Source organism: Zootoca vivipara, chromosome 8, assembly GCF_963506605.1.
Source record: "Zootoca vivipara chromosome 8, rZooViv1.1, whole genome shotgun sequence".
Taxonomy (NCBI): domain Eukaryota; kingdom Metazoa; phylum Chordata; class Lepidosauria; order Squamata; family Lacertidae; genus Zootoca; species Zootoca vivipara.
The window spans coordinates 9,067,356-9,079,928 of record NC_083283.1 but is presented as its reverse complement, the minus strand read 5'-3'; the positions used below and the strand labels follow the sequence as shown (position 1 = coordinate 9,079,928).

At 44.5% G+C, this 12,573-nt stretch overlaps 1 non-coding gene across 1 annotated transcript; it reads left to right on the top strand.

The window, feature by feature from the left end:
• Positions 1 to 4,932: 4,932 nt before the first annotated feature.
• TRNAA-UGC (transfer RNA alanine (anticodon UGC)) lies at positions 4,933 to 5,004 on the top strand. The gene has a single exon. It is a non-coding gene; the product is annotated as a tRNA-Ala (tRNA).
• The last annotated feature ends 7,569 nt before the right edge of the window (positions 5,005 to 12,573 follow it).

Here is a 12,573-nt window from a genome sequence, read left to right as displayed (position 1 = left end):
GACTGGAGTAAATTTATACAATATCTGAAAGATCATTGTAAACAATTAACATACCTAGCAGGGTTATGTGAAGACTTGTAATGAGAAGTTTTCTATCTTTCTATATTTATTTAAACTTTTGAGATATTCTGTACTGAGTGTAATTAGAACTGGAAAATGTATAAATTGCAATGATATAAAGGTTAATTTTTGAAAGCCACGAGGCGGGAGGGAAGGAAGTCAATAGGCTCTAAGAGCCAAGCTGGTATAGTGGATAAAGATGATGTGAATGTATAATATTAAATGGAAAATAAATAAAAATTATATTTTTAAAAAAATCAGAGATATGTGCATGCACACACGTTTTGATTTGTTCCTTTGAAATGTCCCATTATTTTGCTTCCAAAAAGGTTCCCCAAAATAATATTTCCATCCAGATCAACCTTGCAAAAACTTGGATATGCTACAACTCTGCAACCCAGACGCAGCTTGAAACAACAATTTTAACAGACCGGTGGCACCCCTCATAATTGAATCCCAGCAGATGCCTCGAGGACGGCAGTGAACATGACAGTAAACACACCAAGGGATTCCGATGACACTAATGTGTTTTATTAGGGCTAAGGAGCCTCATTCCTATGATCTAACACACACTTACCCTTTCCCTACCCTTCAATTACTGCCAGGACATATGGCAAATTAGGTTTCCGCACATTAACGTTCTTCCTTTAATTAGCAGCAATTAAAACGAGGCGGCGGATTTATTTTTCAGCCTGGAGTCACACCTGTGTTAGCCAAATTTAGTTATGACGCCTCATTGATTGATTGATTGTAACTTACATCCTAAATCACAGGGGTAGGATTTGCTAGAGGGGACCAGTCCGTATGCTCCAGATGATGTTTCTCACTCACAGGGGCAGATTAAAGGACAATTTAGGGACAAATCCATGCCATCCACTGCCCAGAAGAATTGGGCCTCTTCTGCAAGCATTTTCCTAGTAACGTTTAGATAGATAGATGATAGATAGATAGATAGATAGATAGATAGATAGATAGATAGATAGAGAGAGAGAGAGAGAGATAGGATAAATAAATAAATAAATAAATAGAGCTAAATAGAGATAGATAGATAGATAGATAGATAGATAGATAGATAGATAGATAGATAGATAGAGAGAGAGAGAGAGAGATAGGATAAATAAATAAATAGAGCTAAATAGAGATAGATAGATAGATAGATAGATAGATAGATAGATAGATAGATAGATAGATATAGATAGATAGATAGATAGATAGATAGATAGATAGATAGATAGATAGATAGATAGATATAGATAGATAGATAGATAGATATAGATAGATAGATAGATAGATAGATAGATAGATAGGATAAATAAATAAATAAATAAATAAATAAATAGAGCTAAAGATAGATAGATAGATAGATAGATAGATAGATAGATAGATAGATAGATAGGATAAATAAATAAATAAATAAATAAATAAATAAATAAAGCTAAATAGAGATAGATAGATAGATAGATAGATAGATAGATAGATAGATAGATGGATAGATAGATAGATAGATAGATAGGATAAATAAATAAATAAATAAATAAATAAATAAATAAATAAAGCTAAATAGAGATAGATAGATAGATGATAGATAGATAGATAGATAGATAGATAGATAGATGATAGATAGATAGATAGATAGATAGGATAAATAAATAAATAAATAAATAAATAGAGATAAATAGAGATGATAGATAGATAGATAGATAGATAGATAGATAGATAGATAGATAGATGATAGATAAATAGATAGATGACATGACAGACAGACAGACAGATGATATATAGATGATAGATAGATAGATGATTAATATACTGTATCATGAAAACTAACCATTTCAATCAGTACAAAGGGTTATTAGTAATAAATCAGAGGTTGGGTGGCCACCTGCCATGGATGCTTTAACTGAGATTCCTGCATTGCAGGGGGGTTAGACTAGAGGACCCTTGGGATCCCTTCCAACTCTATGATTCTATGAATTTTTTGATCTGCTATTGTTGTTGTTGTTTAGTCGTTTAGTCGTGTCCGACTCTTCGTGACCCCATGGACCATAGCAGGCCAGGCACTCCTGTCTTGCACTGCCTCCTGCAGTTTGGTCAAACTCATGTTCGTAGCTTCGAGAACACCGTCCAACCATCTCGTCTTCTGTCGTCCCCTTCTCCTAGTGCCCTCCATCTTTCCCAACATCAGGGGCTTTTCCAGGGAGTCTTCTCTTCTCATGAGGTGGCCAAAGTATTGGAGCCTCAGCTTCACGATCTGTCCTGGCTACAAGGTAGGCGACAACCAAATGGCTATGATGTCCCTGGGCTCATGAAGAAGCTTCCTGCAGCTCCGAGTTCTGTCTTTTGTGGCTGCGTTTTGCATCTGGCGAATCAGTTCTAGGTGATTTGTTTCCAGAGTTCTGTGTTTTGACTTCTTTGATGGATTACCCAGATTCAGTATCATAACAGGACAACGCGCTCTTTGTCGCAGCCCATGCTTAATGGCTTGGAAGGAGACGGCTGATAATCCCCACTGTGAATGCAATCACCCACTCTTGTTTGTAGGCTATCTTTAAAGGGTGCGGAGCGAGGGGGGAAGAGTCGAATGAAACGAGAAGGGAACTGAATCACAATGGAGGTTCATTACACTGCCAAACAAGCAGAACAGTGTGGGCTGCTATTACTCATAGCAGCATGATTTATGTCTCCCCTTTATGCTAGATATATGGAGGATATACGTGAATTGGCCAACAGCCCAGCTGCAGAGAGTGATTCTGACTTGGCATCAGGGCTGGTGGTCTGGAGGCAACTAGGCTGGCAGTCAAGTGGGTGGCCAGATTAGGTCAGACCGACAAGCACGGGTAGAATCAGCAGGTGTACAGGACCAGGTGGAACCCTATTGGCTCTGGTGTCTCCTAAACCCTGCTGAGATAGTAGCTGAAATCCCACCTTCCGGCCATCCATTAGTAGGGGCGCTGCCATGCAGAAGTAGATGCAACTTCGTGTCAAGGACTGGGCAGAGGAGGAATGGTGGAGACCGCCTCCTCAGCCTTCCAGAGAAGAAGAAGACAGTTCAGAATTACAACAGGGGTTTGAGGGAGATCACAGATCAGAGGCAGATGAGGGGGGGGAGCTGGGAAATAATGGGGGGGGAGGAGGAAGGAAGCACCAGGAGGGCAACAGCTGATAGACACAGTGTCTTTAGAAAGCATTCCAGAGCCACCATCTCCCAGAACCTGGCGAGCCTTGAAAGTAGGAGAGCAAAGAGCTCAAAAGCAGAGGGCACTTCTCAGCACCCGTAGTAATGATGCATGAAGGGAGAGAGGGAGGGGGTGGAGACTCACTCGGGGCAACACTGTTATTCCAAGAGGCTGCATTTCCAAGCCTCTCTCTGTGAATATTGAATAAAGAGCAGTTGGTAAGGACTTTTCCTTGTCTTATCAGTTGGATCCTCTGCCACCTTAGGTTGGAGAAATTCATTGCTGAAAACTCTGGGGCAGTGTTTAGAACAAGGTGATGTCTGCAGGTTTGACTGTCTGCAGGTTTGACTCATGGTCTGAATTTTTAACGTTAGCAATATTACAACGACTCTTCCTTTAGTTTCGTGCCTTCTTTGTTTTCAGTCATCAGGTTATAGACTGGTCACCTCCCTTTGCCTTGTGGAGCTTTTGCCAGCATACTCTTTGAGCAGAAGTTCTGGAGATGTGGTAATGACACCACAAAGTGTTGGGTGTGGGGACAGAACAACTGTGTGTGTGTGAAGTTGTTGTTTTTTAAAAGATTTTTGACTGTGTTGGCATATGTCCTACATTCGCTCAGGCCAGGATTGCAGACTAGTTTGTGTCATTCGGGTGGAGGTGTAGCTGTGGTCATCTTTGCGTGTTTGATGTATATATCATTTGACCATCCATTTATGGTCTGGGAAAGGGTTCAATGGAGGGGACCCCCACTCTATGCTGGTAATGTAGGTTGAGAGACCTTAGCTTGGCAACAGATCGGGACAAAGGTATATAAGGACAGGGAGCACAGATCATATAGCAGTCATAGGCAAACTCCGGCCCTCCAGATGTTTGGGACTACAATTCCCATCATCCCTGGCCACTGGTCCTGTTAGCTAGGGATGATGGGAATTGTAGTCCCAAACATCTGGAGGGCCGGAGTTTGCCTATGCCTGTCATATAGTAAGGGGAGTGTATGAAAATGGAATTCTTGTTTGCCTTTCCAAAGTACCTACCAAGTAATGTAGTAGGTAAAGGTAAAGGTAAAGGGACCCCTGACCATTATGTCCAGTTGTGACCAACTCTGGGGTTGCGGCGCTCATCTCGCTTTATTGGCTGAGGGAGCCAGTGTACAGTTTCTGGGTCATGTGGCCAGGATGACTAAGCCTCTTCTGGTGAACCAGAGCAGCGCATGGAAACGCCGTTTACCTTCCCGCTGGAGCGGTTCTTGCACTTTGAGGTGCTTTCGAACTGCTAGGTTGGCAGGAGCAGGGACCGAGCAACAGGAGCTCACCCCGTCGCAGGGATTCAAACTGCCGACCTTCTGAGCAGCAGTTGAGATGGTGGTTTGGCATCCTTCAAGTTATGTAGATGGGGACAGCAGATGCAGCAGGAAAATCAGTCTGTCTCTCCCCCCCCAAAAGCCATTAGGTAGTCCAGGTGTCGTGAAATGTGGCTGGATGTTTCTCATCCATCAGCCAGCAAGCTAAGGACTGTAACAGCTGCAGGAGAGCACCAAGATGGATGTGCCAAGGTGTGCTTGGAAGGCTGTTGGTTGTCAGCCAGCCATAAGAATTCTCAGTTTGTACAGAGGACTCAGGCCTATGCTATACCCATCATTCGGTTGCATGTTCTACATAGAAAATCCCCAATGTTATCTTGGGAAAGATATAAAGGAGGGGTTGTGGCTCAGTGGTAGAGCACCAGCCTTGCATACAGGAGGTCCCTGGTTCAAACCCTGGCATCTCCAAGAAGTTCTGGGGGAGACTTTCTGTCTGAAACTCTGGAGAGCAAGATTGCTGTGTGCAATCTCATTGGCGAAATTGTTACATGCACAAAGATGGAAAGATGCAGCCCTATCCACTATAGAGGAATGGCTGATGAAACTATTGGACTTGGCGGAGATGGCAAAGTTAACATGTTAGAGAAAAATTGTCATCTGCATTTATTCAGGGCTGGAAGCTTTTTATGGGCATTTTTGCGTGGAAGAGAAAATGAACTTGTAATATTGGGATTGGAAGATTGGAAGAAGAAGAAAAATACTGGTTTACAACCATTCCCAGGAAGTTGTTGGTGATGATTATCTTTATATGCCTCCTATCTGCTGGGTTGCCCCAGCCACTCTGGGTGAATCCCAACAAAATGTTCAAAACACTCTGCGATGTCAGAGTGGGGCTAAAAGCACAGCCCCGCTCCTTGCTTAAGCAGCATTGCTTAAAAGGGTTAAAGAAAACACACAGAGAGGTCCCATTTGTAAAGAAAAAAAGGCTACTTAATTACAGTTTCTTCACATTTACAAGGATGGGTTGGATCTGAAGTCTAGTGGTGAGACCTAGTTTTTTAATGGTTGCTTCATGCAGGTAGAGAAAGAGGTTGTGCTTGCAAATTTAGAATCATAGAATCATAGAGTTGGAAGAGACCACAAGGGCCATCCAGTCCAACCCCCTACCAAGCAGGAAACACCATCAAAGCATTCTTGACATATGGCTGTCAAGCCTCTGCTTAAAGACCTCCAAAGAAGGAGACTCCACCACACTCCTTGGTAGCAAATTCCACTGCCGAACAGCTCTTACTGTCAGGAAGTTCTTCCTAATGTTCTTCCTAATGTTTAGGTGGAATCTTCTTTCTTGTAGCTTGAATCTATTGCTCCGTGTCCACTTATCTGGAGCAGCAGAAAACAACCTTTCTCCCTCCTCTCCTCAATGGAAAGGCTTCTGGGTCTTTTAACAAATGTATTTTTAAACACTTTCTTTAACTCATTTCCCAGAAAGCCTTTACCTCTTTACAAGTCCAGCACACATCCAATTTTTTAACGGTGTTCATTCACTTTAAGGAATTTTATCAGTCCATTATAATTTATACTATTGGTTCGTATGCTTCCTACCCCTCGCTCCCTCGCTCCCCCGCTCCCCCACCCTGAAGGCAGCCCTGCGTAGGGAAGTTTTTAATGTGTAATGTTTTATTATGTTTCTATATATGTTGGAAACCTCCCAGAGTGACTTCCAACATATAAAAAATGAGTAGTATTAGCAGCAGCAGCAGCAGCAGCAGTAGTATGAATAGGACATCTCTATTTACATCGGATAAATGTTGGAGGCATGGGCGTACCCAGCGAGGGGCAGAAGCAAAAAAATAAAGGTTATAAAGTGATGAAACGAAACAAAATTAGGTAGGGCGATGGCGAATAACCAGTTGTTTACCACACTGAAATGGTGTAAAACCCGAGAAGTATCTAGAGCCACCTAGTGACTGGTAGAGGAATTTATGTCAGCCAGCCATTGGGATTCAAGGGAGGGAGAGGTCTCTAGCGGGCTCTAGCAGAGAGAAGAGGGAATCTTCTAGAGGCGTCTAGTGAGTTCCGCGTCACTAACATGAGCTGCCCGTCGTTAAACTGAGCCGCCCGCTATTAGTTTACCTTCTTATTTACATTTAGAAGACATCAAGGCTGCCTAAATGGATATAAGAAACTGGTTCCAAAAAGGTAAGTTAAGTAATTTCTGTAGAAAATTAAATTTTAAAGGGTAAAGACCTGGCTCAGAAGTACAATGGGAGAGGACAGACTGACTGGGTTGTGTTTGATGAGCGTCCATCGGAAATTCTTCAAGGAAAATCAGGACTGGATTGAAACAAAAGTTTTGAACAAGTTTTCTTCAAACCCAAGAAAAATGATATTAGTATAAGACATGTAACTAGAATAAATTTCTTTTAAAAATTCAAGCAAATAATTGTAATAACTACCATAATAAAGCACTGCTATAATTACATATAATCTTCTTAAAATTTTGGTTTCATTCGTCTTTTCTGTGCTGAAATGTCACAACCTGAACGACCATGGCTTGCCCCCCCCCCCTAGTTTTGATCCTGGATACGCTCCTGGTTGGTGGATCTCTGAAAGATGTTCTTAGATTCAGCTTCCAAAGTGACCAATCACAGCAGCATCACTGGATTCCAAAAAAAACCCCAAACAAACCATGGAAGAGAAATTCTGATCTTCAGTAAGATCTCTACTCTGAAGTTACACAGCTCATGCAAACTGGTAAAAGGTAAATGTAAAGAACCTCTGGACGGTTAAGTCCAGTCAAAGGCGACTATGGGCTTGCGGTGCTCATCTCGCTTTCAGGCTGAGGGAGCCAGCGTTTGTCCACAGACAGCTTTCCAGGTCCTGTAACCAGCATGACTAAACCACTTCTGGAGCAATGGGACACCGTGACGGAAACCAGACTGCACAGAAACACCATTTACATTCCCGCCACAGCAGTGTGGGATGCAAAGGGTTAAGTGCAGTCAAGTCACAACAATCCCTAGAGAGTCCACTTGGAGGAATGTGGAGGAACACATGACTAGCTTGGTTTCCTGTTCCTCCACGTGCAAATGAGTTGGGGAAGCGGCAGATAAATTCACTAGCGAGAAGCCATTTCCCTCTCTTGGACCAGACCTCTTGGACTACACACATCTAAGAAGCAACATCTTAGTGAGTCTCCCTCTAGGCTTCCAGCCCAGAGAGAGATGAGATGGAGTCTCATTTCCTATAAGTGAACTTCATATGTATATATCACTTTTTACCTAAGCCAGTCTACCTCTTGAGTGTGCTGTACCTCGAGATGCTTGTAAGTAAACATCTTTTATACTTTTAAGAGCATTGTGCCATGTCTTTTCTTTTAAGAGGGAAAAAGGGGAAAATACCAGGAAGATACACTTTATTTTACAGGCTTAAATCAAGCCTGCGCAAACGCTTTTCTGCTGTGTATTTTGAAAAAGGGGAATGTTCTTACTCTGCTAAGTTTGGTGCTTGCTAGCGCAAGCAGGGATACGATATATTAAACAATATCTCCTCATCCACATCCCTGAACATCCCCACAAGCAGTACCTATTTATCTACTTGCACTGGCATGCTCTCGAACTGCTAGGTTGGCAGGAGCTGGGATAGAACAACGGGAGCTCACTCGGTCACAGGGATTCGAACCGCCAACCTTCTGATCAATAAGCCCAAGAGGCATAGCTGCCAAGTCTCCCGTTTTCCCCGGGAAAACCCCTTTTTTACTTACCTTTTCCCGGTGGTCCCCCGTATCACTTCGTCTCCCGTTTTTCTCCATTATTTTCTCCTGCCGGCGGCCATTTTTTTCTTTCCGATTTGCCCCTCTATGGGCACCAAAAATGGCCGCCACCAGCTTCAAAAGTCGCATCCACGCATGTCCGGAAGTGCATAGACATAACTTCCGGTGTTGGCAGCGGCCATTTTGGTGCCCATAGATGGGCGAAGCGACACTGGAAGTTGCGTCGGCACACTTCCTGACATGCGTACAAGCGACTTTTGAAGCCGGCGGTGGCCATTTTGGGTGCCCATAGAAGGGCAAAGCAACACCGGAAGTTACATCGATGCAACTTCCGGTGTAAAATGGCTGCTGGTCCCAGATTCTGCAGTCCGGAACTTGGAAGGTAAGCCAAGAGGCTCAGTGGTTTAGACCACAACACCACCCGCATCCCTTGCAAAATGGTACAACTGAGCAAGCCGGTATCAGTATACCAACTCTAAGGTCCACCGTCCCCTGCCCCAACAGGTACAAATCTTCCCAAACAGTCCTCCCCCCACCCCGAGGCCAAATCCCTGAAGGAAGTGCAAATGGATTTATGCTAGATTGTGCCTTTTGGCAGTTAATGATTCAACGCCTGAATAAATAATCTTGGAATATATCTCTCAGTTCAAGATGGATGAGTTGCCACACTGGTATTAAAGATATTTAAGAATTACCATCTGTGATATAAATCACCCAGCTGTTCCCCAGGACTTCGCAGTGTAGAACAAAGACGAGGGTGTGGGAAAAGCAAAAGGAGATGGATGTCACCTTCCGATGCTTTTGACCTTAATGCATTTGATAGGTAGCACCTACCTGCCTCAATCTTCCTATGCAAAAGGCAAATTGTTTTATGGGTCACACAAATGCCACGTAATGAAAGATTAGATACTGTAAACATTTAAATGGCTCTTGCCTTCTCAGTGTCTCCAGAATCAATATATAAATGTCGACGGTTAGCATTTGAAGCTAGATTGCCCTTTTTAATGAAAAGTCCTTTTTCATTCTAATTTCGCTGCAGGTTTTATGGAAGGCAATTTTGGGCCTTGCAAGTCATTTTGGTGGTTCTGCTCTGAGTGAAAGTCCACCCCTTACCTAGAACTGAAAAAACCAATTCTCCTAAGACAACTTTGCTTGGAGAATTAAATAAATAAAGGTGTGTTTTCTTTTATCCTAATCTGATTTTCACAACAACTATTTATATTACAGTGGTACCTCGGTTTATGAACACAATTGGTTCCTGAAGTCTGTTCATAAACTGAAGCGTTCATAAACTGAAGCGAACTTTCCCATTGAAAGTAATGGAAAGTGGATTAATCTGTTCCAGACGGTCCGCGGAGTACTTAAACTGAAGGTTTCATAAACTGAAGCGAACTTTCCCATTGAAAGTAATGGAAAGTGAATTAATCCGTTCCAGATGGGTCAGCAGCGTTCGTAAACCGAAAATTCGTAAACTGAGATGTTCATAAACCGAGGTTCCACTGTATTGAATTCAATGGTAAGATGGTGGATAGAAAGGAAGAACAGTATAAACTGTATCTTGAATTTGTAAATGGATACTACTGCATTAAAAATTGTAAGAAATAAGGCTAAGATGTATGTATTTTTTAGAAGCCTAATTTCAAAAACAAACAATGGGTTTTATCCATTGCTGGTGCTACTCAAAGAAACCTATTGAAATTAACTATCCTAATTAACTTAGATCCATTGATTTCAGGGGGTCTCCTCTGAGTGAAATCCTGCCTCCACCACCAAAATATGAATTCTGGAGTTTTTCTTCCAGGTATTGAATGAGTGCAGAATTCCCCCCCCCCCCCCAGATTGAACCATAGTCTTCCTTTATAGGTAGCAAAAAGTTTAGGCACATTAAGGTTCACTCAGGCTCTTTCATGCATTTGCAGGAGCCTAGGGCTTGCCGATCGGAAGGTCAGCGGTTTGAATCCCCACGACGGGATGAGCTCCCATTTCTTGGTCCCTGCTCCTGCCAACCTAGCAGTTCAAAAGTACGTCAAAGTGCAGGTAGACAAATAAATACCGCTCCGGCAGGAAGGTAAACGGCGTTTCCATGCGCTGCTCTGGTTTCGCCAGTAGCAGCTTAGTCATGCTGGCCACATGATCCAAAAAAAACTGTCTGCGGAAGCAGACAAATGCCGGCTCCCTCGGCCAGTAAAGCAAGATGAGAGCCTCAACCCCAGAGTTGTCCGCGACTGGACCTAACGGTCAGGGATCCTTTTACCTTTACCCAGTGGGCACATCCCAGCAAAAGTTAGCCCCAACTAAAAATGCATGTTTGTTTTAAGGTGCATCCACAATAGTTTTAGGTAGCAATTAATGCAATTTATGGGCAAGTCATTTCATCTTTCCAGCTTCCCCACTTTTTGTGCCGAGCTTGTGCTTGCGAGATTGCTCAAGTCATGGCATAACCAGCCTGGGAGCCTTAGGAACTATTTTGAAGCCGCTTTGAAAGGACAATGCAGCAGTATCACTTAGATCTGCCTAGATTTGTAAGATGAAATAAACTGGGTCATTAGATTATGTGGCACAGCTAATGAGACGTTTTGGTTTAATTACTTGGGGAAAAGCCTCTAATCATCTGAGATGGGTTTTTCTTTTCTTTTTCTTCTTTAGGGAAAAATATTGTCTGGGAGCAATATTTGGCTGGGGGGGGGGTAGATGGTGGTCCAAGTACCACCATAGCCCCTGTTTTCACCCTACCCCAAGGAACATCACTGGGGGAGGGAAACCCTATTATTTCTTCTAAGGTTTCAGTTTGGTCCCAAACCACTTCTTTTTCCTCCTCTTTTGGCTAAGCCTCCTTTAATGAGATCAGGTGTTGCTGTTTTTGGCTCCTTCATCTGCTCTCTCCAGGAGTGTCGTGTAATTAACCATATGAGCGAGGTAGGGTGCCACAAGAAAGCGTTTGTTGCTATGACTTGCGCTAAAATGATTGTCTGGTTTGGAAAGTAAAATCAGATTGCTTTTTAAGTCCGGCGTCTAAGGCTTAAATGAAATCTGTAGATTTAATGGGTGGGGAGGGGGGGAGAATCTTTGCAGATGTGCATCAGCCTCAGTGTACGCGTGAAACTAATTCAGATATTGATTGCAATGCAGGGGGGGGCAGCAGATGCTGAGATTCTGAGAAGTGCTCTTCCTATCACTTACTGAAGTTTCCCAACTACCCGTATCTTATTATGCATCATTGTGTATACTCCAATTGCATCTCACTAGGGACAGCTCTGGCTTTCTAGCTACCCATCCTTGTGAATTATTTCTGTTGCATGCTCGTGGGCACATAAGAAAAGATCCGCTGGACAGGGGTGTCTTGCCCATAGAGGCAAGTGGCGCGGGGCACCAGGGCGCCAAGTTTGCGCTGAGTTCTGGAGGGCGCCTGGGAAGAGGCAGTGGTTGGACGTGGCGCCTCCCGGCATCAGCTCACTGCCCTCGTCCACCGCACCAAAGCAGCGCCGCACCCAGAGCCCCCACCTGTCGTGGCCACTGCAGCACAGGTGCCAGGGAAGAGGCAGAGGCTGGGCGTGGCGCCCTCGGCCACCATGCTGAAGCAGCACCACACCCGGGGCCTCCGCCTTTTCCCCGCCGGAGGAGCCGCCCTCCAGCTGCTGCCCGCCTCCTCCAGCCCCTCAAAGCGCTGTAAAAAGGTCAGCAACTCTGGGAAACGGGTGGGGGGCGCGCCGGAGGGATCTTTGAACCATGGCATCGGATAGGCTTAAGACGGCCCTGCCACTGGATCAGCATCCTGTTGTCACAGTGGCCAAGTAGATGCCTGTGGGAAGCCAGCAAGATAGAACTGGGTGCAACCAGGGGCAGAGCTACCTGCCCCGGCACCTGGAGCGGTGCGGGAGTGGGGCTAGCTGCCTACACGGTGAGCGTCCCAAGCCGCCTGCCACCTGTGCGGAGAGTGTGGGAGGTGCTAGCCACCCGTGCAGCAAGCGCTGGGGGGACGTCACTAGCCACCCGTGGCAGAATCATCCCTAGCGGCCCGCCGCTCTCACAGCGAGTGTCCAAGGTGCCACCCACGCAGCGAGTGGGGGGTGGCGGTGCAGCAATGTCACCCACCCTCACGGCTGACACCCGTTGCAGAGCGCACCCCCCCCACCTGCCTTCCTCCGCCAATGGTCCCAACTGTACTGAGTTTAAGGGAGCTTACTCCATTAAATTCCATAAACTCCATATGAGGGGTAGTGCCAGCAGTTAGATCTCGCCTCCTCCAAATGCCCTTTGAAAAAGAA